The sequence below is a fragment of the Anopheles bellator genome, chromosome 1, assembly GCF_943735745.2.
Source record: "Anopheles bellator chromosome 1, idAnoBellAS_SP24_06.2, whole genome shotgun sequence".
Classification (NCBI taxonomy): Eukaryota; Metazoa; Arthropoda; class Insecta; order Diptera; family Culicidae; genus Anopheles; species Anopheles bellator.
Genome location: NC_071285.1, coordinates 4,670,509 through 4,697,981, shown reverse-complemented (window position 1 = coordinate 4,697,981; position 27,473 = coordinate 4,670,509). Strand labels below are relative to the sequence as shown.

The 27,473-nt window shown below is 51.9% G+C and overlaps 1 protein-coding gene across 1 annotated transcript in view; it reads right to left on the bottom strand.

Annotated features, from left to right (window-relative positions):
- Window positions 1-27,473, bottom strand: part of LOC131208099 (matrix metalloproteinase-2-like) — a 121,531-nt gene that overhangs the window by 93,588 nt on the left and 470 nt on the right. The window lies entirely within an intron of this gene.

Here is a 27,473-nt window from a genome sequence, read left to right as displayed (position 1 = left end):
TAGCTGTCTCTGTCAGGAGTCATAAAGGACCTGCGAGAGCCGGCCCGGTAGGCCCACACCTCAAGAACGTGACCACCTCACACCGGTGGGCCGGCGGCCACCAGAAATTAAATATTGAGCATTGAGCGGGCGCCGGAAATCCGGTTCCGGTCGATCACGCTCCGTCGATGGCAATTGAAATCTGAAAAACTTTGTGGAACTGTGCCAACCGCAACAGACCTCAAAACAGAACAACAGGCTGGCTGGCTGGCAGGGTGGAGGGTGGAGTTGAACCGGAAAAAAGGACATCACGAACAGAGAGCAAACATAAACAAAGAGAGGGCGGACAACATATATACAGTCCAGAGCACCACAGTCCATACCATTAACATGTAAATCGTTTAATTAATATGTTTTCTTTCGGTTTTCTGATTCACTGCGCCACTCGACGTGTGTCCTGAGCGTGCGTTTGTATTTGGCCGACCACTCGGAAATCATTTATGTAGGAAATGTAAATGTTCGCCTCACCGCGCCGCCACCACGTGGAGAGAAATTTTTTTATCGACTTTCCGCGGCAGAAAGAAAAAGGTGAGTGAATTAAATGTATTGCGCTTTCGATTCGCCCGCCCGATTGTGGTCCGTAATTAGTTTGGCAAAGTATTGGGCCAAACAGCCCCGACACTCGCCCGAAATTAAGAGTTCCACGTTCCGTTCCGTTCCGTTTCGGATTAAGTTGTTTCCAAAGTTAACTCTGCCGCGTGGGGAAAGTTTTTAATTAATTCTTTTTGCCATAACAAATCACAACTAAACTCTTTGCGGGGCTACACGGTGCGGCCCCTAATCAACCATCACCGCCACCGCCAGGTTGTTTTCGCTTTTTGTTTGGGCGTCTTTTCGCAAAGGTATGTAAATTTGCACCCATGTTCTAATCACCGGGAAAGTAATTCTTGCGACGTGGGCCGCGGGAGAAGATTTATCACTCCCGTAATCCGATCCCCACTCCTCGGAAGGTTCCGCGAGTTGGCCGCGACGAAACTTCGTCCGTAAGCAGCTTCTCCGGCAAACCGGTGAAACCGGTGGCAGCTGTTGGTGGTGGACCGCCCGCCGTCGGCTCACCTGTCCCGGAAGACAACCAACAGCCCGGCGAAAAGAATCCAGGTCCAGTTTCCCCGCATTTATTAAGAAGCCCACAGCCACTGGAGGAGTTTCTTTTCGGGCTAAAGACTTCGTTTGCATCAGCGTAATCGGTGCGATTTCGCTGACGGAACCGAAAGCAAAGGAACACCGGAACCGGAAATAAACTCTGCTAGGAGTGAACTCAACAAGGAGCTCGTTGTGACGTTAAAGAGAGCAGCAATCTGACAGCTGCCTAAACACGGCGCGCCCGGATCGCAGTAGCCTTCGTCGCGAAACCAATCGAGCAAATGGCGGCTCCCGATTCGCACGAAACCGATTACGGTAAGTATAAGCATCAGGATAACTTAAAGATATAAAACCATCTCAAGGCTCATCTCAGGGTAAGTATCCTATTATATGTTTTAGTAAATTAAAAGGAAGCCGAAAGAGCCTCTAAGAAATAGGATTTTGAAGTGAATCCGATAGCACCTAAAAATCCTTTCCATCGCGGCAAAAGCTCCACTCACAGTTAAACTATTAAAAATGAAATATGTAAGTACAAAATAAATGTAGCTTGTGTTGGCCCTTCTCATATTTTATGTACCCCAGAATTACCTTAAAATAACATTCTAATTAGAAAAAAACCGACATAATTTCTGCAAGATTGTTATCGGCCACGCCGCGGGGCCAGCAGTTTATCATTCTTCAAATTGAAACAGATAACAAAGTCGTAAAACCCGCGGCCCGTGGTGGCCATCAGCGCCATCAGTATAAAGTACAACGGGCGGTGGTGGCCGTAAAGTTAATTACTTCACCAAAAAATCTCAAAATCGGCCACTACCCGCCCGGCACGCACAGCTTCCGGGAGGGGACCCCGCTGGCACCAGCCAAGTGGCCCCCGTTTTTCCGGGGGGTATGTAATTTTTCATAACTGCTGGCGGCAGCGGCCCATGTTGTTGCTTGAGTGTTACTTTTTAATTTATTCCTAATTGTAATCGTGTCGTCCGCCGTGGCCGCGTTATAAAACTTCTCCACCCCAAAACGAGCCGACTTCATCTGGCGTTTCCGTGGTTCCGTTCGGATGGGGCCGCCGAAAACCTGGAGGACCTGGAGGACGTGAGGAGTTGTTTCGCGATTGTATCGATGTCTTACTTTGCGCGCCGCACGCGGAGTGCGAGCGAACATCTTAATTCCACTTCCGTCACGCCTGATATAAATCGGTTCCACAAATCTCGGCGACGGCACACCGGATTTGGGGAGCCGGAGCCTGTCCCAGCTTCCAGTCCTCATTCTCATCATCATCAGCCATTAGGCTAGCCGAGCTGGGTCGCTTCCGAGCCCAGGCCGCGACGTGCCCTGTGTTTGCCTTTGCTCAGCCCCAGCTTTCGCTCAGGGAGTTGTTGTTGTTTCAGTGCGTGAGATAAAATACTTTTCCTGCCACGACGGCCACGGAAAATGCTGCCTTTTCTTCGGTGGCAACATTTTCTTTGATGAATTCATTCGTTCTGCCACACGTCGACACGCTCCAACGAGGACGACGACGACGGATGGGGCCCCGGCGGACGGTATGTGTCACTCTTTTTACGACTTTTCCTCGAACGCGAAGCGTCAGCGGTGAGAAAATACGAGTTTTCCCACATTGTATAGGCGCGCGCGCGGGCACGCGAGTGAAAGTATTGTGCTTCTACTTCTTGTCGTGCCGTGCCCATTCATCATCCCCACGACGCCCCCTCCGAAATACATATCAAACACGCGAAGGACACACACGGCACACAGACACATTTAATCGCGCAAAAAGCGGTTTATCCGCTTGGGTCCTTGGGTTTATTTCTTGGCAAGTGAAAAGGAACGACCTCCGGAAGATGGCTCCAGATCTTCGGTAGTAGGTGAAAGGTAGTCCGGATGGTGGGCCCACCAACACATGCACACCTCTACCAACTTCGTCCACCTCGCCCGTGAAATGGAGGCAGAACATTCGTCACCACACACCACGCGGGCCCAACTGTCACTGCGCGTGTCCCCCCCAAAGATGCTCCACAATGGAAGCGGCCTCCCGGAACCCCACTTGAGGTATATGATCTCCTTACGGCTCTCTGTGTGCGTGTCGGGAAACTTCTTCCGGGCAGGATGATGATGTGGCGCGGGCAGCCACAGATTGTTGCCAACACAAACGGCACAAAAAATGGAACCTTGGCAAGTCGCCTTGTAGCCGAGTCGAGCCGAGCCGAAAGAAGATTAGCCGCTCTCCGGGAGTTGTGGAATTTGCCAACTTAAAAGGCTATTTCGAGGTTAGTTTATTCGGGGCCCGGGCATCGCTCAGGAATTAATATGTAAACTGTAACCACATCCCTCATCATGGTGCGAACACAGCACCACTGTCTCTGTCCCCCCATCGTGTCCTCTGATGAGGTTCTTGCGTGAACCTGCGAGCGCAAAAACACGTGGCCCAAAAGATGAGGGCGAATAGATAGTGTGTGGCGTAGTAGATTATGTTGCAGATTTATGGAGATTACAATGTTCCAAAAGCGGCGCTGTGAACCGGAAATCGCTCATCGACACGGCGGACGGAGCGGGAAAAGAACGAACGAACGGAACGGCGACTCCGAACGAAGGTGAAGTAAAATTTATTCAACCCGAACAAATTGCCTTGTGATTAAGTTTCGCCAGAAGTTTTACTTCGCGGCCACGCATCGCGGCCCGAAAAGAAAGGATGTTTGGATGGCAACGCCTTAAGGCTTGGTGCCCGTGGCATGCAAAACACCTCGCGGAGGCTCTCGGATCGCGGGCTCGGTGCAAAAATATGCGACCATCAACAACACTTTTAATGAGGTTCGCGCGTCCGCGAATACACTCCCGTCGGATAGAGCATAAAAATGCAACAACATATAGTTTCACATACACGCCGGTAATCCGTGTCCCGCCCCCCCCCCCCGGGGTGGATGCCGGACACAGGAACGGATGGGACAAAAACGGGCCTCCGATCGTCCTCCCGGTCCTTCATTTCATCAGTGTTATCGTCCGCCCGGTCCGTGGCATTTATTTATCGTCGTTAGGATTCATATAAAATTAATTAAAATACAGCTCCATTATTTATTGCGACCAGAGCGGCCGAGTGTCGGGCCGGTCGGTCGGTCCGACACTTTGGTATTTCATCATCAAAAGCCCGGCACCCATCATCATCGGCGGGGCACACACTTTTATTGCCCCACGATGGGATAGGCACCCGCAGCGTCCGGAGACCCGGGTCCGTGTACTTGAAAGGTTGGCCCGTAACGCCAGCTTTATGATCCTGTCGCCCCCGTTGGCCATTGTTTACCATTTCGGTGGTTGGCGAAATGGGGCCGTTTTTATGTTGCACTAGGTCCTTCTCGGGACAGCCGACCATTATACAATCCGGCCCGTGATGCATGATGATGTCCAGGGACAACGCTTTTATGCGCTGACAACACTTGGCCAACCACACACTTGTGTAAGTGCACAGCGTACGTGTAGGGACAGGCCAAAAAAAACCGTGACCGCCCAATAGGCGCATTCCTCGGGCCACCAAAAATGTGCGAAGAATTTTCCGACCGAGGGGCAGGATGACAGCATTAACAGCTGGCTTCCGCGGGGGGCCATCCCAAAGGCGACCAAAAGATTGATGGCTCCGGCCACGTTATGAGTGCAACTTTCGACTACTAAGCCGCTTGTTGAGTGTGAACTTGCGGGACTTTTGACGTGGTTTTAAATTCCGCGCGAACAATAAGTGTCATAATTAACCTTGCACACCAACACGCGACACTGGCCAAAACTTTCCACACAGCCCCACAAGGACATGATTTGAAATGTCCCGGGGTGTCCTGCGGGTAAAGGAACCAGAACAGCACCCGAAAGGACGATTGATGACGGGACACTCGAGCGGCACCGCGAAACAACAACAAAAGCGATGAGCTGAAAATTAAATTAAAACACAGATCGAGCGGGCCGGGGGCAGGGCAGGAGCGCCGGTGGACGGGACAAAAGCTAAACGAAGACAATCAGAAGAGAGCAGCATCAGGGAGCAGCATCGAGGATAAGGACACGAGCCGGGCCGGGTCGGGGCTCCGGGCAAAAATCAAACTCAAATGAATGAGTCGTGCCAAAGTGGTCACCAAGTTTTTTTTTGTTTCCTTCTTTTTTCTTTCCACCGGGCGTTGTGATTCCCGTTTGCTTCCGGGAATCCCGACTGCTGGACTATCGGTACTCGGGATCCGTTCCCCGTAATTCCGAACCTCCGAACGGAGAATTGGCTGGGGCTGAGGCTGGGCAGAAGTTTTTCGAATTGAATTGAACCACTTTCGCAGGGAGATTGTCGGAGAGAAGGACCTCCCCTCTTTGGACCTCGTCGATCGGGTCGTGGCACTAACTTGGGTTAGTTTTCATAATTCGATTTCACTCTCAACTACTCGTCGATATTCGGCTATTGTTCTTAACGCAGACTTTTTCTTATAGCCACTCCCCGAAACGACAAACCCCACGTCACGATGGACCTAATAGACGTTGTGGACGCCACGCCTGGTCTTGGTTCAATTCAGCAAATCAAGACATTGAGGCCACAGACCACAAAGAGCCGGCGTCAGGGCGCGTGCAGTAATTCAAAAGAAAATAAATGATGTCCGATTTTAGAGGCCCTTCATCGGAAGGACACGAGCGACCGGTGCTTCACTAAGCCCACCGAAGCCCTCGAAAGGTTCGGGCGCGCCCCCACGAAGAAGAAAGCCTCATAAAGTGCCCGTGACGAGTCATCATAACACAAGCACCGGGTCGTGCTGGGCCGGGCTGAGCCGAATCGTGCCGGGCGTATCGCGATTGTCTGACCACACACAAGAGCCACAAGGCTGACAGGGAAGGATTTCGGCCTCTAATCTCTAGCCCGGCCCAGCCCGGCGGTCCAAATCTTCTCTCCCGGCAAAGTCGGCCCCGGCCGTCGGCGACTCGGAGGATGATGTTCCGCCCAAGGTTTCTCCCGTGCGTGGCGTGCGTGCCGAACGCTTCCGGCCACGGAATCGCGAAATCCTTGAGCAAAAAAAGGGTCCGCCAGCCGGCGGCAATAAAACAAATTGTGATAAGAGAGCGTGGCCACCGGAAGGATCTGCTGGGGCGAAAGATTTTCCGAGGAACCTCGACGAAGAACGGAGCCCAGCCCAGAGGTCCGCCGGCTCCGAGTTGATAATGTTGATAAAGTGTGGCATTGTGTGCCATCCGGAATCCGGATACTTCCGGTTGGCCGGGGAAAATGGCTCGATAAGGGAGCATTATCAAATGAAAATCTCGATTCCACGAGTCCCGGTACGGTCAGCGGCCGTAAATTTATCGTTTAACGCCGTTTAACGCCGTCCCGCTTTTAGCGCCGATCGAGTCGGCCGATGTTTTATGCTCCAGGTTCCGGTTTTTTAAATACAACTCCTCCTCGGCCGATTCCCCGCTGCTCCCATTAAGATCTCGCTTATCATCCCCGCGTCTTCGGAGCCCACAATTTGCCACAGCATCGCGGCCGTTTTCGGGCCCGGCCCAAGGATTCCAATCAGACATTGCGGTGCGGCCCTCTCGAAGGGCAGCAAAAGATTGATGATGGACCTGAACCTACGCACGTTTCGCAGCGCGTTGCGTGCCCGGAGAAAACCACTCCGGAAGTGAAGGTTTACACCCGCGGGCGCTCGGGAAATAAAATGGAAAAATATTCCGAAACCGGAAAATTTATATGCTACAAATGTAAATGTTGCTTGGGCTGGGCTCGGCCTCGGGGCTGGGCCAGCGCGACAGCGCTACGTGCCCGCTCCCTGTTGCGGTCGTAACGAGCGCCTGGGTGGCCGCCACAAGCCGTTACTCAAACAAACGTTGAAGGTGGTGGCCGGAATAGCCCGAGGGTGGAAAGCCTAGGCGCCGCACACCCGACCCGGTACGGTACTAATTTTTCACCTGCTACTACTCACGCCCCGGTGCCGTTAAAGGGCGGACGGGCGCGTTAGGAACACGTTTTCCGGGGGCCATATCGCGCGAAACGTTAATCATTCTTGGCTCGGGATCCTCAGGACCGGCCCGGACCCCGTCGGGCACGGAAGCCGCCCATAATGGCTTTAATTTTGCCACTAAACGGGCCTCGTTTGTTCCGTTCACCGTGGTGGTGGTGGCCGTGTTTGATTAACCAACTGCTTTTCGGCCGCAACCAGAGCCGCAGGATATGATGGGCGGGCCGGCCTTTGCGAAGAAGACGACGACGAACTCTCCGGGAAATGCTGGATGGTAATAATTGGGTTTCGATTGGGAAAATCGTTTCGGGAAACTTTCGACACGCGTAATAGTTGCGGGCCACGGTGGAGAATCTCACAAAATTGATCGGCGGCCCCGTTTATGGCCCGGTGTGGAAGAGTGGAGCAGCCGAACCGAACAAAGTTGGCGTCGTCAATCGAACCGGGGCCTACTGATGTAGTACATCAATTTTGTATTTTATTTCGGAACCGAACCGATCGAATGCGTAAATGTCAAAATAACAAATTAATGCTGTGGCCCATGATTTTCGCTCCGAAACAATCGCCATTTTATTGTGCTACCTACTGTGGTTCTGGATGTGTCTGAATCGGAAAAGCTTCCCGATCACGAGAGAGAGAGAGAGCGAGAGTAATTGGTCCCAAAAGTGGCACAACGGTTCGAGGGGTATTATAATAATAATTTAAACATTTGCCCCACACGAGAGGCCCATTGTGAGCCGTGTTGTTGTTCGTACTGTTTGCTGCGCTTTTTATTGTTGGGCGAGAAGAGAACTGTAATTGGCAACAAAAAAAAAGCAGGACCAGTATTTAACCATGCCGCCGCGATTGGGCGGGGAACCGATTGGCACCGCGCGATCGAGTAGTTGGCCCGTTTTGTTGCTCACTTCATGAAATCAATTTCCGATTTTATAAATACAAAAATTAATTCCATCAATAATTGATTAACACACCCGGAGACTGGTGCACGCCCGGCAAATGAACTCTATTCAGCGGATTCAGCGCCACTGGCCGCTTTCCATTAATTTTCCAACATGCGGCGGCGTCGGTCGTTGGGGTTGGTGGAAATTTATGGTCGCAAGCATAAAAGACCGCGAAATGGACAAATACGGAATGGGTATGCATAAATACCCGGCGCGGGGGGCTCAAATGGTCGGGAAAATACGGGTAAACGAACGCAGAGCCTGAACTGTTTCCTATTTGTAAATTATTTTACTACTTAATGGCCATCGACCATTTTTGTCGCTCCATTTTTTAGCTCCGGGAAAGGATTTTAGGCGTCCGCTGCGTGTGCGAGGACCTAAATGGGACCCCCCCCTGGGGTCGGTGGTCTGTTGGCGAAATTGAATCGCCCATCCGCCAGCCCATCCAGCGCCATTTGCAATTGACGTGTTGATAATTGTCACTTGCCGCAAAAGGGTGCCACCGACAGCCAGCACCGGGGGACACCGAATGGTGGCGGCAGCAATAGAATTGACACCGATAGATCTTGCCCGCCTCGGATCGCCGCTCCACCGGCTCGATTGGAAAACGAAACACAACTACACCGGGCAAACCTCGGAACACCCGGAAACGGCCCCAGGACTCGCGTTGCGTTTCCGCGCGAGTTGCTCCTCACCGAGTTTGTGCTGGTGGTATCAGTGTTTTCGTCCTCCGAGTCCTCGCGAGTCCGGTCCAAAAAAGGCGGAAAAGAAAATGTAATGAAATAAACTGAAAATACGACCCCGAGAGTCCGGAGCACCGGGATTCGTGGAACTCGTGACTCCGGGTCCGGGCTCCGACTCTTTCTCTCACTCACTCTCTCTCGGTTCACTAGGATGAGGCGCCATCGAATGCGCCCCGTGACCCAATGAAGGCCGGAAGTAAGCCAAGGAAGCCACACAAAAAAGACGGGACGCCGTTCGCAGCCCGGCACGGACCGGAAGAGGGCGGGACGTGGAAAAAGGACATGTGCCGGAGCGGGACCGAGGGTCGCATAAAGGATGCACAGGGTGGGTTGGGTTGGATAAACATACAACAGTTTCACTCACTTTTAGTTGTGCCCGAGTCCTTTTGCATGATCATCAACCAGTAGTGGCGGCCGACCCACGATGATGATGATGATGCTGATGATGGTGGTGGTGGTGGTGACGACCATCGTCGGAGTGCACCCGGCTGGGCCAGGCTTCGTGGTTGGACACAGGACGACGACGGCGGGGAAGTTGTTGCTGCTCGCTGCTTTTGACACTTGCAAAGGGTCCCGACCGGGGACGGGCGTCCCACCACCACCAGCAGTGCCCCGGGACCTGTCGGCCTGCATTTTCGCCAGGAATGTGGCCAGGTTGTTGAGCTCCGCCGCTCTCGGTCGCTCTCGCTCTCCCGCCAGGTCGCTTGGTCCGCAGGCTCGCGATGGAGGCGGCAGGTGGGTCATAAATTTTCCGGCCCGTGGCCCTCGTCCTCGCTGGCTGACGAGGCGTGGGATTCATGTTTTCGTCGTTGTTTCGTGTCACGAAGTTTCCGGTGCGAGGGGCGCGCCGTTATTTTGTTTTAATTACAAAACGGAAGCAATGAGTCGGTGCTGCGAGTGTTTGTAGAGGCTCGCCACGGCGCACACATACACGGACACACGCGTACGCACACAAACACATAAGTACACACTGGCTTGGCTGAGGCCCACTTCCGGGAAGGTCAGCTGAAGCTGGAGCGTTTAAAAAAAGACCTAAGCCACGGACGGGCCCCAACAACAGCGTTCCTTTCTAATTTAAGCACACTTGAATGTTCCTTCTCGTTCTCTCTGTATCTCTCTCTCTCTCTCTCTCTTTTTCTCGCTCGGAGTAACTGGCCGAAGCCAACCAACGGCCTCCAAGTCTGCAAACTAATTTAGCAAATTTCAAGTCCGCACCACCGATTCTGCCTACTCTCTCTCTCTCTCTCTCTCTCTCTCTCTCCCGAGTTCGTTGGGGCCCTGCTATCGCTGCTGCTGCTGGCCAGCCCGGTAGTGCCCTCAAAACACGACCACTCCGGACAGGGCCAGGCCAATGACTGAATTGAGTGTTGCCAACTCGAGCAAGTCTCAACCGACTGATGCTGGTGCTGCGTGTGGCGCTGCCCCGGTCACATTGAACTCACGCACACATCGGAAGGCTCGTGTGGCCGAAGCAATCCGATCCGATTCCGGTGCCGAACGGTTCCGAACTCAATCGCCGTCGTCGGCTCCCGGATATGCACCGGAGCTTGAGGACGTTTCCTTGTTTCCTCACACACATATACCACGGCACACAGGATCACGGCAATTGACTTCGATGTCCGGACTGCACTGGGTTCGGGTTCACAAACGCGCTCCACTCACTTCAACGCTCAGCGACGGTCTAATCGTTGCCGTCCGGTGGCGACGGCGGAAAACCCGCGCGGCGCCGGAAAACCCGAACAGGCGAGTGCGCCTGTGTTTGTGCGCTCCGGGGACTGCCCGAGGTCAACACGAACACACTCCGTGCGGGGCGGCCGCCACCGTGATAACGCAAAAGCCGAAGGCGAACGGGGCGCGCTTCCGGTCAAAGTGAGCCATTTACTCGCTGCGTTTCGCTCTCTCATTCTCTCGCTCTGCTCATCTCACTCTCGCACCCATTCTTCATGACGCGGCAGAGCTTTCAGGGGGAGTCAGCTGATTTGGAGCGAAAGCTCACACCCACCCACACACGCGGAACGTATCGTGCCATCTCTTTCTAACGCGATACCTCGGGGCTATGGACAAAGAAAACAGAGGCTCCGTGCGAGGGGGGGGGCTCCAGTAGGCGAAAGAAAGCTGCTCTCGCATCCGAGTGAGCGGTGTGAGTTAACTCACCTCACGAAGACTTTTCACCACGGCCCGAGTGTGGTGAGCTTTCGTTGATTGCTTTGTTTGCTACGAATTAATTAAAAATTAGTCTCCAAACATTTGAAGCAATTAATTAACGACACGTAAAATGATGGCAAACATTTTGCTTAAAAAAAAGGACGTGGTTCCCGTAAAAGGACGAAACGACTAAACACGGCTCGTAGCGAACAAAAAACAAACGAACGACGAATGTTGTTGACATCGCGCGGCTGATGACAGCTTTCCTCACATGCGGCACCATCACACGGAGAAGGACCTTATGAATAACATTTAACAGTTCTGCATGCCGCGCTGTGTCCCGAAACGGGGCGCACATACATGCGCGAGTGTCGGTTCTTTTCACTTGAGAAAAATGCCGTTTCGCGTAAAAGCGCGCGAAAATTGGACGCGAAATTGGACGGAACACGACGGCATTAGGAAGAACCGGCAAAAACTGGCAGCCGTCACCACAGAGCGGAAGAGACACAGAGAGTGAGAGAGAGAGCACAGTATAAATTTGAATAAATTTGGCTCAACTCTCAACAACGCCGAGCGAGGGGGTATCGCATCGTGTTGGAAAAGAAAAACTGGTTCCGGGTGGGGCGTGTATGTGCCGCCGGCAAAGAATGATGAATTACAAATCGAGATTTGTGTGCCATCCGTCGAGGGACGGCAACCGGCGAGGATGCAAAACTAGGCAACCGAAAGTTTTTCCTGTATCCTTCTCCCGCTGACGGCTCGGAAAATCTGATTGGAACCAACACAAGAACCGGCTGGGGCCGGCCAAAGGCCGAAGTGCATTCGATCCTTTGATCTTCTGTCCCCACCCATTCCTTTCGCCACTAGGCCGAGGCCGAACAAAACCGGTCCAACCGATCCAACAAATTTTTGTTGTTGTTTCTTGGATGAATTTTTCGGGACCGATTTTCGGCCCCCCGCTTCGGACGCATGGCCCACGCCCTTGCCTCTCGGTGTGAGCCCCATACATATTCATGAGCGATGATTTATGATCTAATTAAATGTTCCGCTTATGCCCCCGCTTGCCTGCGGCCGGCTGTCGACAGGCACCAGCCACCGGCCGTTCCGCTGGCCATATCGGCCCACTTTTGGGAAAAGTTTCTCGCTGGCCACTCGCTGAAGATGAGTATCTCCAACTCCGAGAGCCCACCGTACGCCACCCTCTCGCGTGGCCGACCGTGTAAACCAATTTGTCAATTAGTTTCGTTGCCAGGATTCTCGGCCGGCCACCCGGCCGCTTCATTTCCATATCGTCCGCGGCCAACCGTTTGATGGACAAAAAATCGTGAGTCCCGTCTTTGCGGCCCCCCCTTCGAATGAATATTAGATTCCTCTCAAGTAATGTAATCAATCAGGGGCAAGGAAAGGACACCCAAAAAGGACGGGTCAAGGCTGTCGAAACATAAACAAAGTGACGAGTCACGCGGGTCATTTGATGCACATTTTTGCGCCGCGTCAACCGCGCCCAGCGGAAGCGGTTTTAATAATTTGTTACACTCGCCTGTCGTTGGAGATCGATCAGCATTCCTGGATTGTGTTCTTTCACAGAAGCTACCTCTTTTCGTTACCTTAATTCCGCGCTGACGCGATTAAAATCATTCGCTGGGACTCACCTGAGAATGGGAACAAGAAAAAGGAAACTATTATAAAGCCTTATTGTAAATTAAAAATTTACCCGTTTCGCCGCTCAAAGGACATGGTCTCGCGGTACGTCATATTTGTCAAAGTGACGCACGCCGCAAACCCCGCATCACATATTCCAATGAGGGAGCGTCACGCGCGAGGCATTGTAATCCTGGCGCCCCCGAGAAGGACCCGCACACAATTGACTTTATCAAATTTCTGGTCTGGCTCTGGTGCCACTGGGACGAAGTTAAACCCCGAGCCGGGACCGGGATTTGAAAAGAATTTTAAAGTAACCTCCGTGGCTCCGTGGTTCCGCCGTAAAGGTTAACTTTCCATCTTGAGGGAAGCCCGGTTTTGTTCGCCATTATGATGTTCCTGATATTATTTCGCCTTTCAAGGACCACCGCTGCCGCCGCTGAGAAAATATTGCTTACTTTAGGGGACTGGCACTGCATGTGCGGCCGGCACCCCGAACACAGATTGCGAGCGTAAAGTGCGTCTGGTTTTTATTTCGAACGCCCCCGGAGAAGACGCCCCTCACAGGCCGGAAACATTCATCCGCCCACCGATGCGATGCCACATCATCATTGTCGTCATCAGCATCGCATAATCGCATCGCCCGATGTCCGACAAGCTCATATTTTGGCCGCCGCCCGCGGTATGTTGCCGTGCGGTCCTGGCAGAAAACACACAGAACAACATTGCAAACAACCACAGAACAGGGCTCTGTTCCGCCCGGGGACGCCAGGGAGGCTGTCCTTTTTTCGGTATTCCACTCACGGGCACGCACTCGTTTCATAAATAAACACTTTATGGCCCCGGCGATAAATCGTCTCATTAATTGGTTTTTAAACATCCCAACAAACGGCGGTGATAGTGACGGCGATAATGACGATGATGGTGGGGTTTCGGTGTGCTGATGAATTCCGCGGCGCTTACCACCCCCGGGGGGAGGGTGGTCGTTTTTGGCAAAACGGAAGTAATCAGTGCGCTATCGTGGGGCAGATTGCGAGCACTGCGAAATTAATAGGTCAGCGAGTGACTCGCACGTGTGGCCGATGTATCGCAAGCAGATGTTTTGAAACATTACTGAAGCTGCCAGAAGCAGTAAGATGTGGAGGATTTACGACAGTTTCCCATCGCCTGAGTGCCATGGGAATGATTAGAAAAATGTCTCCTTGGGGTCCAAATCAATAGAATGAAAGAGAAATCATCACTGGCGAGGAAAAGGTGATTTATTACGAAAATCCCAAAAAGCAAAAACCTCTGGATGAATTCATAAAGCGAAATATTCACTTTGCAAAGGTTATGCTGTGCATATGGTGAGATATGAAAGGTGTGGTAAACTATGAGTTTTTAAATCCTTTTGTATTGAAAAATTGATCTCTGAATGGATCGTTTCGAAAGGTGAAGAGTTCTATCGACGCGGAATCCGGGAATTATCGGAAAGTTAGAAGAAAGTTGTCGAATCCAAAACCGCATGAATTAACACTCAAAGTCTCAATAGTAACCAAGAAAACCCCGAGTAACGATACAGGACTAGCTCAATTAATCAAACCAAAGAGTGTAGAAAGGACTGGCAAGCCGTTTATAGACTGCTTAGAGACCAAGCCTTCAGTTCTGAATGGATCCAGCTCCCCGAATCCTTCTTCTCGACTACATTTCAATCACATCAAACCCTCCCGTGGCCAAAGCTACTCGCGTTAAGCGGGAAATAAAACGCAAATCGTAACCAATCCCCATCCCAAAAAACCTCAATCCGCAAATCCGCATTGCACTTCCGAAGTCCAAAGCGAAGGTCCGAAGCCACGCTTCTTCGCAGATACAGAAAAACAACTTTCAGTCTTCAGACCGTCCGGCAGCCGCCCTCCTGCTGCTGCTGCTGTTAGAGGGCTGCTGGCGCAACAGGAAGCCTCGGGCCGCGAAAGCCTCGAGCACCAATTTCTTTCCAACAAAAACTATTTCCATACATAACTCACCGAAGGTGCTGCGCAAAGGAGCGCCGTTCCGTTTTCGGCAGCACACCAGAAGTCGACCGGACCTGTTGAGTCTAATCGCTCCCCACCAATATGATCCTCGATACCTGGTGGCCCCAGAACCCGGGAAGTTTCGGGACCGAAGATGGTGCTTTGCATATTTTTCACCTCACCGGCGGCGATTGACGATAGTTTGCCTCTGCTTCTGGCTCCACGAGCTCCGGGTTGTTCAATGAAATATGTTTCTTTAATAGATTTCACCAAAGGGCGGAAGCAGGGTGTGGGGCTCGGGAACTTGCATTTGATTGCCGTTCCCGACGATTTGTCGATTTTCGGTGGAATCATTCTCGGATCAGGCCAGCATGTTTATGAGGCGCGCATGGGGCGAGAACATAACACGTTAGGTACTCCATCACCTCGCACATACGGCGGGAAAGGATTGTGGTCCGGTCCGGAGCGTTCTTTACGGTGGGGCCTAGAAGCCACCAACACTTGGTGTCCTTAGTCCGTAAGTGGCCGAATTTAGGCGAACCGTCTGCCGACCGCCAAGCATCCTTTAACGGGCCGTTGTAATCGTGGAGCCGGTGGCCAGCCTATTTACGGCCGGTCTGGCCGTAAGCAAACTAAACAGCCCTTTCATCTATGTAAATCGTCCCAACTAACGAGAGTCAGGGTTGGTACATGAACCCTTCTCTTCGTAACCGAACACCGTCTTTTCGTGGTGTGAGTCGGCCATAAATCCGAGACGCTAAAGACCGGAGGCAGCGGCCCCCGCAAGGCAGGACCATCTTCCCGGCGCGTATGTCGATGTTTAATTACTCAACAGTGCCGGGTCGTGCGCATACGCACGTGGCATTCCGTCGGTTCCAGGATAGTGTTTAGACAAACATAGACGGTGCGGTGATTAGAGTGGTTCGCCTCCTCGATCGCATCAACGCCTGGTGGGGCCCACTATCCGCGCGAAGAGTCCGAAACCGGAGTCAGCCGACCGAGCCCGCCGCGAAAGGATTCGATCGAAAACTATCACGCCGGCTGCTGGATGCTGCCAAGCCGTCAACCCGTCTAAACAGGGCGAGAATGAGACAAGAACCGCACCGAAAACGAACGATCTCTCTCTCTCTCTCGGTCGCTTGCCCTGTTCCGATCCGTATGCCGATTCGGGCCACAATTTTGAAAACATTCACAGCCTTCATCATTAAACAACTGTCCCGTCGGCCCGGGATGCGCGTCGAGTTGCGCCGCGCCGTTCTTGTGTCGTTTGTCCTGTTCCAGGGCCAACCCACAGCATGAGCTCCTGGTGTCGGGGGCCTCTTCGGTATCTAACCTCCCTAGAGACCGGATCCGGAGTGCGTTCGAAGCCGGAGGCACTACGAGGACACTGCCGCTGCCGGCTGCTGCTAGCCTGGCACCGTGTGGGGCACTTCCAAAAAAGCCAAAATTTTGCCAAAACTTTCAACCCATCAATTTGGGGCCTTAACACGCAGCGCTAATCGCTCACCTCATACGCCGGAGTACCGGCGGGCGTTCGGTGGAGTCGTTTGATGTTTTCTTCTTCACCGCGAGCTGAGGACCTGCACCTGCAGGGGGTCCTAAACGCGGCTCCCAGGAGAACATACGGCCACAGGAGGATACAATCCTCGACACGGTTTTGATACATAATTTGCCAATAAATAAACATAAACCCCCGCACCATGGGGTTGATTCCTTCCAGAAGTCGAGGGGGGGTGTTTTGGGGACAAAGTTTTAACACTCAAAACTTTTTGGTTTTCCTCGGTGGACCTTGGCCCCAGAATACCTGCAGCAAAACTATTTGCCCCGGAACAGGAGCGAAGCACCCGGGAAGGATGTGTCCCCGGGAAGCCCACAGACTCAATGGTATGTCTCTCTCTCTCTCCCGGTTCCGTTTTGCATATTCTATCGAACCGTAAACAGTTAATCAAATGTCTCGCCATCGGGGCCCCGGGATCATAACTAAGGACGGGTCGGGCCCATACACATTCTGGCAGCATAAATTGCGCACGATGGATGGCCGTCAGGGCCACAACCCATAATTCTGCGTTCTTTACGTTACTGGACGCGCCAACTGCTGCCGACTGCCCATACCTAACTCATCTCCGGTGGATCCGGTGGCTGATGAGTTGGCCTCCCGGTCTCTCTCCGGGTGATAAACTGCACACAGGATGGCCCCGAGCCGCTCATAAAACATGCCTAACTAGAGTTAGAGCATTCAACAGGTGATGGCCACTTCCTGGCCCGGGCCCTAGTCGATTCTCTTTTCTTTAACTATTTGACGGCCCGATGGCGATACCAGGCAACCAGACCCGACCAGGGGATGGATTCTAATTTGGACTAATGCCATGCTATCGGTCCCCGGTTTCTAGTCCTGTTAGAGCGAGATCGAGAGCGAGTGACAGAGTGGTGCCGGATGCCTATATACCAGCAGTGGGCTCGACTAGAGTATGTAGAGGGAAAACAGTAAACTAGTTCCAATGAACAACACACACGAAGCAGCAACACGAGCCGCAGCCGAGGCGGAGGCTGGCGAGATGGAATTTCAAGGATACCGAGGACCGAGGCTTAAATTCCTGAACTCCGCGTGTGTGGGTTAGACGAAGCCAGCAGAATGGGTTGGCATTCGGCACTCGGCGAATAGGGCGCATAAAATAATGTTTTATTTATCAAATTTATCACCACCACGCCGGAAGGATGGCAAATGGCGTATCGGTTCCGTTTCCATCACAAGACGCCCACCGCCGAGAGCCTCGAGGAAGTATGAATTTTGGAACGCCCGGTAGCGCTAACAATTCAACTAGACTTCGGTCCACAATAAAATAATGTTGGAAATTTTTCCCCGGCCCACCCACTGGCGGGGGTCAGGTCAAAGTGAAGGATCAGCCAGCTAGCCAGCCAGTCAGACTGCTCCGGCTTCGGCTCCGGAGAGCGCCAGACCGAGGGAGGCCGACAACAGTAATAAAATGCGTAACAAGTATTTTGGCGCCACAGCGTCCGGAGCGTGTGTCGTCCTGTCGTGACCCCGCGACCGACCCGACCCACCGCAGGGACACTTCGTATGTAGATGAGAGCGATACCAATTACTTGTCATCATGCTCGTTTCAAGTATTATTCCCGTCCGCCAGCGCCAGTGCCCGTCGACCGGCGCCCGGCGACAGGAGCAATAGATAAAACGAACGGGCGACTAACGAACATGTTTAAAGAGCACACCCGACCCCACCCCGACCCGAGCAAACACCAGACCATTTGCATTTTATGAACCATCCGTCGGCCGTCCGAAGGACGCCGTTCCGGTTCCGGGATGATTTGCATCCAACAAACTATCCCCCCGGATGGCCAGCCGGCGACTCGCATTTGTCACTTTTCTTTCATTAAACCCGTGAGCGAGCGATGAGCCGTTCCCCGGGCCGGACGTTGTTCATTAGGACGCCATTTTTAGAGTTGATAAAACGTCAATCATTAGCCCGTGGTTCGCCGCTCGACCGGTGATAACACGGCGGCGGATGGATTGGCCCCTGGATCCCAAAAAAAAAATCCCAATATGGCATCCAAAAAGGGGGCGTCCAGCCCTTATTCGATTACAGTCGCCCACCGGGTGGTGGCCCCCATATGGGTGAGGGTCACGGGGGAGGGCAGCACTCAGCAAACACGGCTCCCTGCTGCTTCCGGTAAGTGACCGGTCCGGTCACCGTCCATTTGTGCCCGGACGCAACACGAGCATGGCGTGCGGTGGCCGGCGTCAGCAGCATCATCTTCTTAGGCTTCAGGATCCAAGTAGGCGAAAATAGCCTCAGCGGTCATTCGATATTCGCTCGTTCGCTCGCAGGACGCAGGCCAATGGTGGGGTCTTCCCCAAAACGGAACCACTTGAGTAAAAGGAAACAAATTTGTGAGTGAGTGAGCGAGAGAGATGGTGGCCGAAAAACGGAGGAGCCGGAAGTGGTCAATCCATCCATCACTCTCTCGGCGGCGGGCCCGGCAGCGCGCGACTTCATGGTGCCAGTCAGGCCGAGTTTCGTTAAGCATATATTTTCATCTCGGCCTATTAAACACTTCGCTTTCCACTAATGGCACCACACACGCGTACGGCGAGCAGATTAAAGCAACATATGCCTCTTCGTCACACAAGTGGACAGGATAATATTTCGGACGTCATCGCCAACTCAGTGAGTCGCTCTTCTTCGTTGACACGCACGTTGCTATGGAAACGGAAACAGGCTGTTTGGGTTTTTTGGAGGGTGTGTTCCCGACAAGTGTTTGGATTCCTTCTAAATTGAGGCTCGAGAAGGCCTCTAAGGTAATCCTTGGCCAATATTGGTAGTTGATTATGTCGGGAAAGTATCTCCATGCAGATTAAACTTTTTTTTTTGGTGCCAAACCGCCATTTTGAGGCCGGCCGTGTTTACACCATCGGCTGGAGGACTTTGCGGTGATTCAACTGTCAAATCATCTGCTGTCAAAATTCCTGATGGAAAAAAATGATTCAGCTGTCAAAATTCCAATCCAAGCTTTGTGTTCAGATTAGCTCCAGCTCGAAAACGGGTTCGCATATTACGCCGTTACTGTTTCGATTCCGGTTGTGATTGCCAACAAACTTCTCATTTACCTCCGTCGCCCAAAAAAGGGACACCGTGTAAATGGTTCAGCATATTGTTTCCTCTTTTTCCCGACGGCCAGCCTTTCTCTATAGGGCCACCATATTGCGCCGGCCCACAACAATTGGGCACTCCCGGGCACTCGGGTGCCAGATTTTCCGGTAGCCCGAGACGACAGGCGACGTCGAAATCGAATTTTAATTTCTGCTGCGCGCGCGTTCCATATCGACTGTAATTAGATTTTGGGACGCAAAATCTTCCGCTAAGCATACTTTCCATTAAGGCAGCGACACTACTAGCAGGCCCCCCAGGAGAGCCAAATGTGTTGCGACCGAAGCGACCGAAGCAATTTGCTACTAATAACAATAATTAATATATAATGTAATATTATCACTCTGCTCGCCTGTCGCCATCGTCGAACGAAGCTCCTGGGCCCAGGGTAGCCGCCAGGAGGCGCTAGAAATTTGGTGTGCATTTAGGGCCGGGGGGCTCGCTGCATTCAAGGTCCGGAGGACCGGGGTTCTCATTTCTTCAGCTTCCGCCCGGTGGCGGTGTCAAGTGTGTGGTGTGACGTCTTCCATTGACGCCCGAAGTGGTCCTGGACCCCGACCCCGGGCCTTTGGCTGCCTTTGGGAAAATGCTTTAATTGCTTTCTGCAGCATTTGCGCGCTGAAAGCATTTTCCGGCCACCGGGACACTCGCCGGTTAACCCCTTTATCCCGGCACGGAAAGGAAGCTGCCGATGTCCAGCGTTTCCGTGCGAGTTACGGTACGGTGCGCGCCGAAAATCGTCTCGGACTTCAAGACCTCGGAAGACATTGCATTACTATCATTTGTCTTCTTTTCCGCCTTCGATCGGGAGGACTTTCGGGAGGGAGCAAATGGGGTGGGCATTCGGTTTCCTGTTTCGCAGCCCAGCGACTTAATTGATGGCTGCTGCTGCTGCCGCTGGCGGACCTGGCCGATGATGGGTCTCAGTTTTCCCACAGCAATTTCGGCCCAAAACTGGGAGGCTTTTAATGGAATCGAGAGTATTCGAGAAATATCGAATAGCCCGGGACCCCTCAGTCGACGGAACGCAATTCGATCCTGATTGCCAGATAGCGCAATAATGATCGGAAAGAGGGGCCCTCCGCCCGAAACGTATCGATGGCGCCTTTTGCTTTCTTTCTTTCTTGGCCGCGGGAAAAAGATGAAGTTAAGGACATAATTTCCGTGTGGTGTGGCACGTGGCGGGCCTGAGTCTATGCAAAAAAGGGGCCCACGGAAGGAAATGAATAATAAAAGTCCAAACGCCAAAACCGCCCTTAAATCACGGCGGGTAATGTGTATGGTAATATTGTGTGCCACCTGCTGAGGAGCAACAGGTTAGAAAATGGACGGAAATGGACGGAACCGGAAAAGCGATTTCTGTCAGGCTTCTTGGGGGACACCTTTTTGTGTCACCACGGACACCCATCGAACGGAACGGATTAGAGATATTAGATTTACGTTAAAAATGGCCGCCCCGTACCGTGGACACAAAGGTGCAAAGGGATTTATGGTCGGCCTCTCGGCTGACATGCTCGGCCGCGCGTCCGTCACTTTCGATAGGAACGGAATTAACCTTTCTGAAAGCGTGTATGTGTTGGCAACCCAGGACCGTCATCACCTTCGCCTTGCGCCGAGTGCCGGAAGAGCGTGACGATAAAAAGGAGTTCCCCGGGAGCCGGGAGCCTTGGGGGGTTGAAATATATCTTTTACGATTGTTGTTTTTCCCGTTGACCGCACCCCGACCGCGTGGCACCACCCGGCGGGTAATGGCAAATGTCAATTCTTTTAATTTCATCACACACATTTTCCACCGAGTCTTGGTCCACCGGAGCGAGCGAGTGATTCCCCGATGGTTCCAAATGCACTTTAGCCAGCCATCCAGCCATCCATCCATCGGCAGTCAAGGACCTGGCGCTGACCTGGCCGGGACTCGGGTGCAATTGACTTGCTGGCTGGCGCGCTGGAAAAGAGTGGAAATATCCATTTCCGTTCGTTCGCCTGTTTTATTGACCATTTTGTACCGCTCTTGGCCGGGGCCGGTGGTTGCGTGTTGTGTGTCACTCTTGGTCGGGTTTTGTTTGCCCCGGAGGTTTTTATTAATCTCTCAGACGTGATGCCATTACCATGGTCGGTTTCATTTTTATCGCACACATACACGTCCGCGTTCCGCTTCGGAGAGCATCTTTCCGTCGGTCGGTCACGTGGCGCACCGGGCGTCTCCATCGGTTCGCTAAATTATCACTTCGCTTTGCGCTGACACTTCTAGTCCACTTTCAATCGGGGCGATTGGGCGATTTAATCAACGGACAAATCAAACACGACCACCTCCACTAATGAAGAGCTGAAAGGAACTCTCGGTGCGCTCACTTAACGGCGTCGCCGGCACTGTGCGCTGCGGGTTGTCGTTTATGTTGCAAAACGAAAGAAAAAAAAACGAATGTATCAAAACGAGCAGTTTAGCATGCAAATCGGTTCTGTATCGCACGGACCAAATGAACGAACGCTGTTGCCTTAATGCCGCCAAACATTACCGTTCGCTCCCATCCCCGTGCGGCCCCGAGATCCCAATCCGGGGAAGTTTAAGATTAATACCGGCGCAACGCACCGAGCACAGGGGAAACCCGACCCCCCGGGGTGTGGTCCTACAATAAAGTCCTGTCCCACTGCACTGCGCTGCGATGAGTTCCTGAATGGGTGATCGTCAACGGCACATCGTCACCGTTATTGTCGCCGACGTCGTCGACTATCATCGTCTCACTACGCTCGCTAATGATAATGACGCCGAGAGCATATTATCGAGGACATACGCCACCGGGGCCACGGCGGGGCTCACAGATTTTATTTTTCATTACGTTTTTTGGGGGGTTAAACATTTTATGGTCCGTGGGGGGAAGAACGGCCCCAGACTCTCCACGGTGGAAGATGGTTCCTTTTTTGGTTTATTGAAATTGTACCGTAGCCCGTCGTCGACGTCTGTAATCATCATCACGGAACGCAAACGAAGGGAAACAGGATCAACAATGATAGTGGCTGGCCGCCAGTGCCGGGGACAAACTTAGCATAAACAACAATTGCTGGCGCCTCAAACGCCTCAAGACGCCCACAAACAGAAGTAGTAATAAAAGGCAATAATAAAATTTCATGTAAAATACCACTCAGGGAAAGAGACCGAGAGAGGGTGGGGGAGAGGTTGGTCATTAGAGCGTGTGCGGGGAAAGTGGTGAAAAATATGTATGTGCGTATTATAATTTACTAGCTTTTCCATCCGACTCCTGGAGACGCTGCCCGAAGATGCGCCTAAATGGCTGCAACACGCCGAGCTCGCTCGCACTGTGGAGAATTTGTATTGGATTGGCGTACTTTTTTCAACGGTACTTTTTTGTTCGGTTTTTCTTTGCATGTATTTCGATTAAATTCAACATATAATTTTTCCATATCAAAGAAGGATCCATTACCTTTCGAATAATGTATAATATAGATAAACTCTCGTCCAGAACTCGGCTAACGATCGCGTTAAAGTAGGTGCTAAAAGTTGGTTTTAAAGAGTAATTTTTATCACTCTTTCGACTTTGACAGACGAATTCTTGGAAGCTACGCAACATGCAAGACTAAAAATTCGGATTCTGTTTTAGGTAAATATCACTAAAATCGTCATTTTTTTAAGATGCTTTATGACCACCGTTTCCCCATAGTGGCTCGAAGGGGACCCCATTTCCGTAACGCTCCGTTAGCGTTATGAGTCGCCCGGGATGGGCGGAGATGAACTCTCGCATCTCATTAGAATTTGCAACATTATCATCATCATCATGAACATCATTGCCGTCAAATTGTCAGTATTTTATGCGGAGTGTGTCTTCGTTCCCGAAGACGAGCGAAGCGTCCTCTTTTCCCTTTTGGCAGTCCCAAAGTGTCAAATCCAAGCAATCCTGTGAAGAAACCACGGGCGCACTCGTGTTGAGTGTGCGTTGCAGAGTAGGCGGGGTGGCGCAGCTTTAGAGCTTGCGGACTGAAAAACTGTCAATTACTCCGCCGGCCTCCGGAGCAATGCTTGTGGCGGCGGTCATTTATTGTTTCGCACGGTTTTTATTGTGTCCCCAATAAATCCCCCCCCAGTTTGTGGTACGAAAAAAGCGTTTCATCAACCCTCGTCGTGACGTTTGTTTGAGAAACGGTTCCTAGTTTAAGACACCGGGACCGACCAGACCGAGGCGGCTGGCTGGTGATCCTGGTTCTGAAAGGTGGTGGCGGCGAAGATTGAGTAGTTTTTCGTCCCGTTTTAGCCTCCGCCACCCCATCCTGGCTGGCTGGGGCCAAAGTTTCTGGAGTGCATTTTACACTCCCCAAGACGCCTGGCCGTCGACGATGACGACGGCCAAAACTCCAAACACCGAGGTGTGACACACCGGATGGAAGGTGTCCCAAAACATGCACCGAAACATGCTCTGATGGTAAAGTTTTTCCAGGTTTTTTCGCCTGCCTACCGAAGGCAGGGGATTCAGGTTCCGGGTCGGGTGTGACAGAAAACCGGCAGGTTGCTCCTGGCAGTCTGCTGGTGCTCGGCCCCAAGCGGATCCGACGAGTGACATTTCACCTTCGGACGAGATTTTGTTGTTTCTTTTTTGTTCTTCGCTGGCACTCACACGGTGCTGCTTTGGCAGGTGGTTCAAGACAGGACTGTACATGGTGAGCCACAGGACACGTGGTGTGGTAGGTAGTCCGCCGAGGCACCGAGTAGCTGAACCGAAAATAATTCACCGAAGCAAAACCCGGAACAAACCCGGAGGTGAGTGTTTCGCGAAACTCGCAAGGATCGCTAAGGAATTAAACTGCGAACTGCGAGTGGAACGGGGTGACAGGGAGCTGGTGGCCAAGGCCAAGTAACGACAAAGTGGCGCACCGCGCCTGGTCCTGAAAGCGAAGACATGTTTCTTGTGGCTGACAATAATTGCTGTGCTGGCGCAGGGAGAACGCCTGGCATCCTTCACCGGGGTGGGAAAGCGATTTGAGAGATTTGAAGTGGTCGCCTCGGTCGCGAAGCAAAAAGAAAACCCAGCGGCCACCACCGATGGGTTTGAGGGATTGAGGCTGTCAAAACATGTCTTCCTCATTCGCGACATCATGTCAGGAGCGCGGTGGTCCCGCAGAGCGAAACTACAAGTGGCCCGAGTTTTCCACCGTGTCATGCCCCCACACGGAGAGAGAGGGAGAGAGAGAGAGAGAGAGAGAGCGAAGGGGGGAGAAGGATAAATAATTGAACGGATCCTAGAGGCGGATTTTCGAGGACAATTGGCTTCATGACACGGTGGAGGGAAAATTTATGACCCATCCACCGCCCATCGGACACCCCGGGCCGGAGCCGGACGGGGACAAAGTTTATTTGAAAATTTGAAAGTCACCCCATGCAAACACACACCCGTGCGGGGCTGTCACCAAAGGCTTACCGAGGACCGGGACCCGGGGACAAAATAGGCGTTCGATGATTTTCCAAAGCGCACACACCCTCGTCAAGTGGCGAACCCCTTTAGCCGATATCGGATCGGGGTCCCACATCATTACCACCTCCCATCAGTGGAAGGATCTTGAAGAAAAGCCCTCCTACCGGGGCGAAGACATGGCTGAACCGGGCCGGAAGAAAACTAAAATTTATGGCACGAATGTTGATCCTTTTTCTGGACCGGGAAACCCCAGGATCGATCCCTCGATAGTGCGCGCGTGGCGGTGGCCAATTTTGGACAATTATTTTAAATGCGGCCGCACCGAATGGGTGGAAAGGTGATAAATTCTAATTCAAGTGTTTAAGCGGCCGGTTGAGACAACGGTTGACGTGGGCGAAATCCGAGCCCCGGAAAAGGTTGGCCGGGCCATAACACTGTGGAGCTACTTTTTTTGTCAGGGAAACGAAACAAAACAAAGACCACAAACATCGCACAAAAGCCAATGACGAATGGGCTGCTGGAAGGGGAAAAAACAACAGTTACATACCGTCGTTGTTGACCCGGTGGCCTTTGTGTGCCGTAAGACGAACGAAGGACACCGTCGGTATGATCTATGTCCTGTTGGCATGACACACGGACACACGGCAGGGGATTTAAAGAATTATTATGGGAAAAATTAAGAGGACGCTCCGACGGGCAATAAAATATCCCAGCTCACGCGGCACATAACACGGGGATACTACAACTCAATTAAGGATATTACTCCCCCTGGGGTTGTGTGGCTGGTCGGCCGGACGGAGGAGTGATTTGATTAATTGGGCGTCCGCTTCTTGAAACTTGTATCCTTAATTTGTTTGTCAAAAAAGGGTACGGCGTAAACTTGAGCGTGAGACAAACTATCGGGAAGTGTTTGGGAAGCTCGTTTGAATTCATTTAGAAAAGGGTCTATTAGTTCAAGAACTCGTAAGCACACAACAGCAAAGTGGAAAAACAAAGTATCACCGTAAGTGTCGTCAATAACGAATGGAAAAAGAAAGGTGCAAGCTTCAAACATTTAACTTCTAACTGTTTTAATCGAATTATTCGACTTATATAAGTATTGGAGTCGACATTCTTTTGAGTACCATCTCGACGATCTCAAATGGTTTCTGCCTGTTGGTATGCTTATAATAAAATGTCCACTAATGTCAGTAAGTATAATATCATAACCTGTTCAAACATTCGCTACTATAAACGTCTCTACTATTACTGAGGACAATTCAATTTGACGTGGTCCGTGACTTAGGTAGATTCAGTTACGGCTGCACGAATGCGAAGCCGAAACTTAACACGTACTATGAAGACATGATAAAGGATGCGTATAGAGTGCTAGGTTTTGTTATCCGATAGAGTTCTGAGTTCCGGGATGTTACGTGTCTAGAAGCTATGTCTGATCCTTGAGTATGCATGTGCTGTGTTTACGTGCTTCTGTTTTTGTTTCGCCAGGTGTGATTGGTTGTGCTATTAGTTCCAAGAAAGTCGTGTAAGTTGTCAATCAGGCCCGAGGACTTTGTTTTTGTAATAAATAAAAAGAGAATGAAATTGTGTTGTTGTTCTACCATAGATTAGCAAACTGTGCAGGAGTTTGTTGGCCAACATAAGTGCAATTTTGGAATATTTATTTAAACATTGAATTTTAACCACTTTTAAGAAACGATTGAATGATGTGGAACTTGTTCATGAATGAAGCATCCCAAAAAATGGCGATCAAGAGTTTTGATGAATAGCGGGACGTTGTTATGGAACAAATTGGGAAAAATCCCTGAAAAGATTATCGATAAAATAAAGGTAGGTAACAGAGTGTCTTATCAACAGGACCTCGAAGCGAGTCGCCACTTGCCATTCGGGCCAGAAATAAGAAAATGTTGACCTTTTCCAAATGATTACGCAAATCCGCAACAAGTTTGCCTCAAAACTTCGTTTGAGCCACACACACCTGCTGCCACCCATTTCGATTGTTTAACGGACTCATTGTGTGCGGTTATGTTTTGCAAAACTTACTTCATAAACCAAACACTCTCTCTCGCCCTCTCTCTCTCTCTCGCCCTGTATTGGATCCCGTTGTGGTACGAAGCCGCCACTCTGGGGCTTCAAACGGAGCCCACAGACCGACCGACCACTTTGTCAAGTCGTCGGTAAGTTGCCAACAACACAATTGTTTGTTGCTGCCGGGGCCGGTGTGGTTGGCAAAGGGAACCGCACAAACATTATACCTTCCGACAGCCACGGGGACAAAACGGAAACAAAACGAAATCTCGGCCATAATGGCGGGAAAGGTCCTGCAAAGGACACTTCCTGAAGGATCATCATCATGCACACGGAATGGTGCAGTCCCACACGCAACGGGCGCTGCAACGTGACCGGGCTGGCTCCGCACGTGAGCCAGTTCTGTGTCCGGGAGACTTGTCTGAGGCCATCAATCGCTCCTGGCTCCCGCATCCGGGCCACGTGAGTGCGCTTCCCTCTGGCACACGAACCCCGGATGTCCAACAAGTGGTTTGCCCGATTGCCCACTTCCACTTTCGGCCACCCTGCCGAAAGAAAAATGAAGTCCCGGAGCAAGACGGAAGTTTCTCCATTTCAAAGTTTGCTTTTCGGTTGAGAAACACGAAACCCTCCAAACAATTCAGCCAACCCCCGAAAAAAGGGGTGAAAAGGGCGGGACCCGAGAAACGCCGGAAATGTTTGCCGCGTTTGCTGAGCCCCAAGACCCCCGGCCCACCACCGGCCGAATCGAAGCAGATGTTTCCTTCGAGAGAGAGAGAGAGAGGGAGAGAGGTTCCTTAGGCTCCCGTTCGAAAGGATGT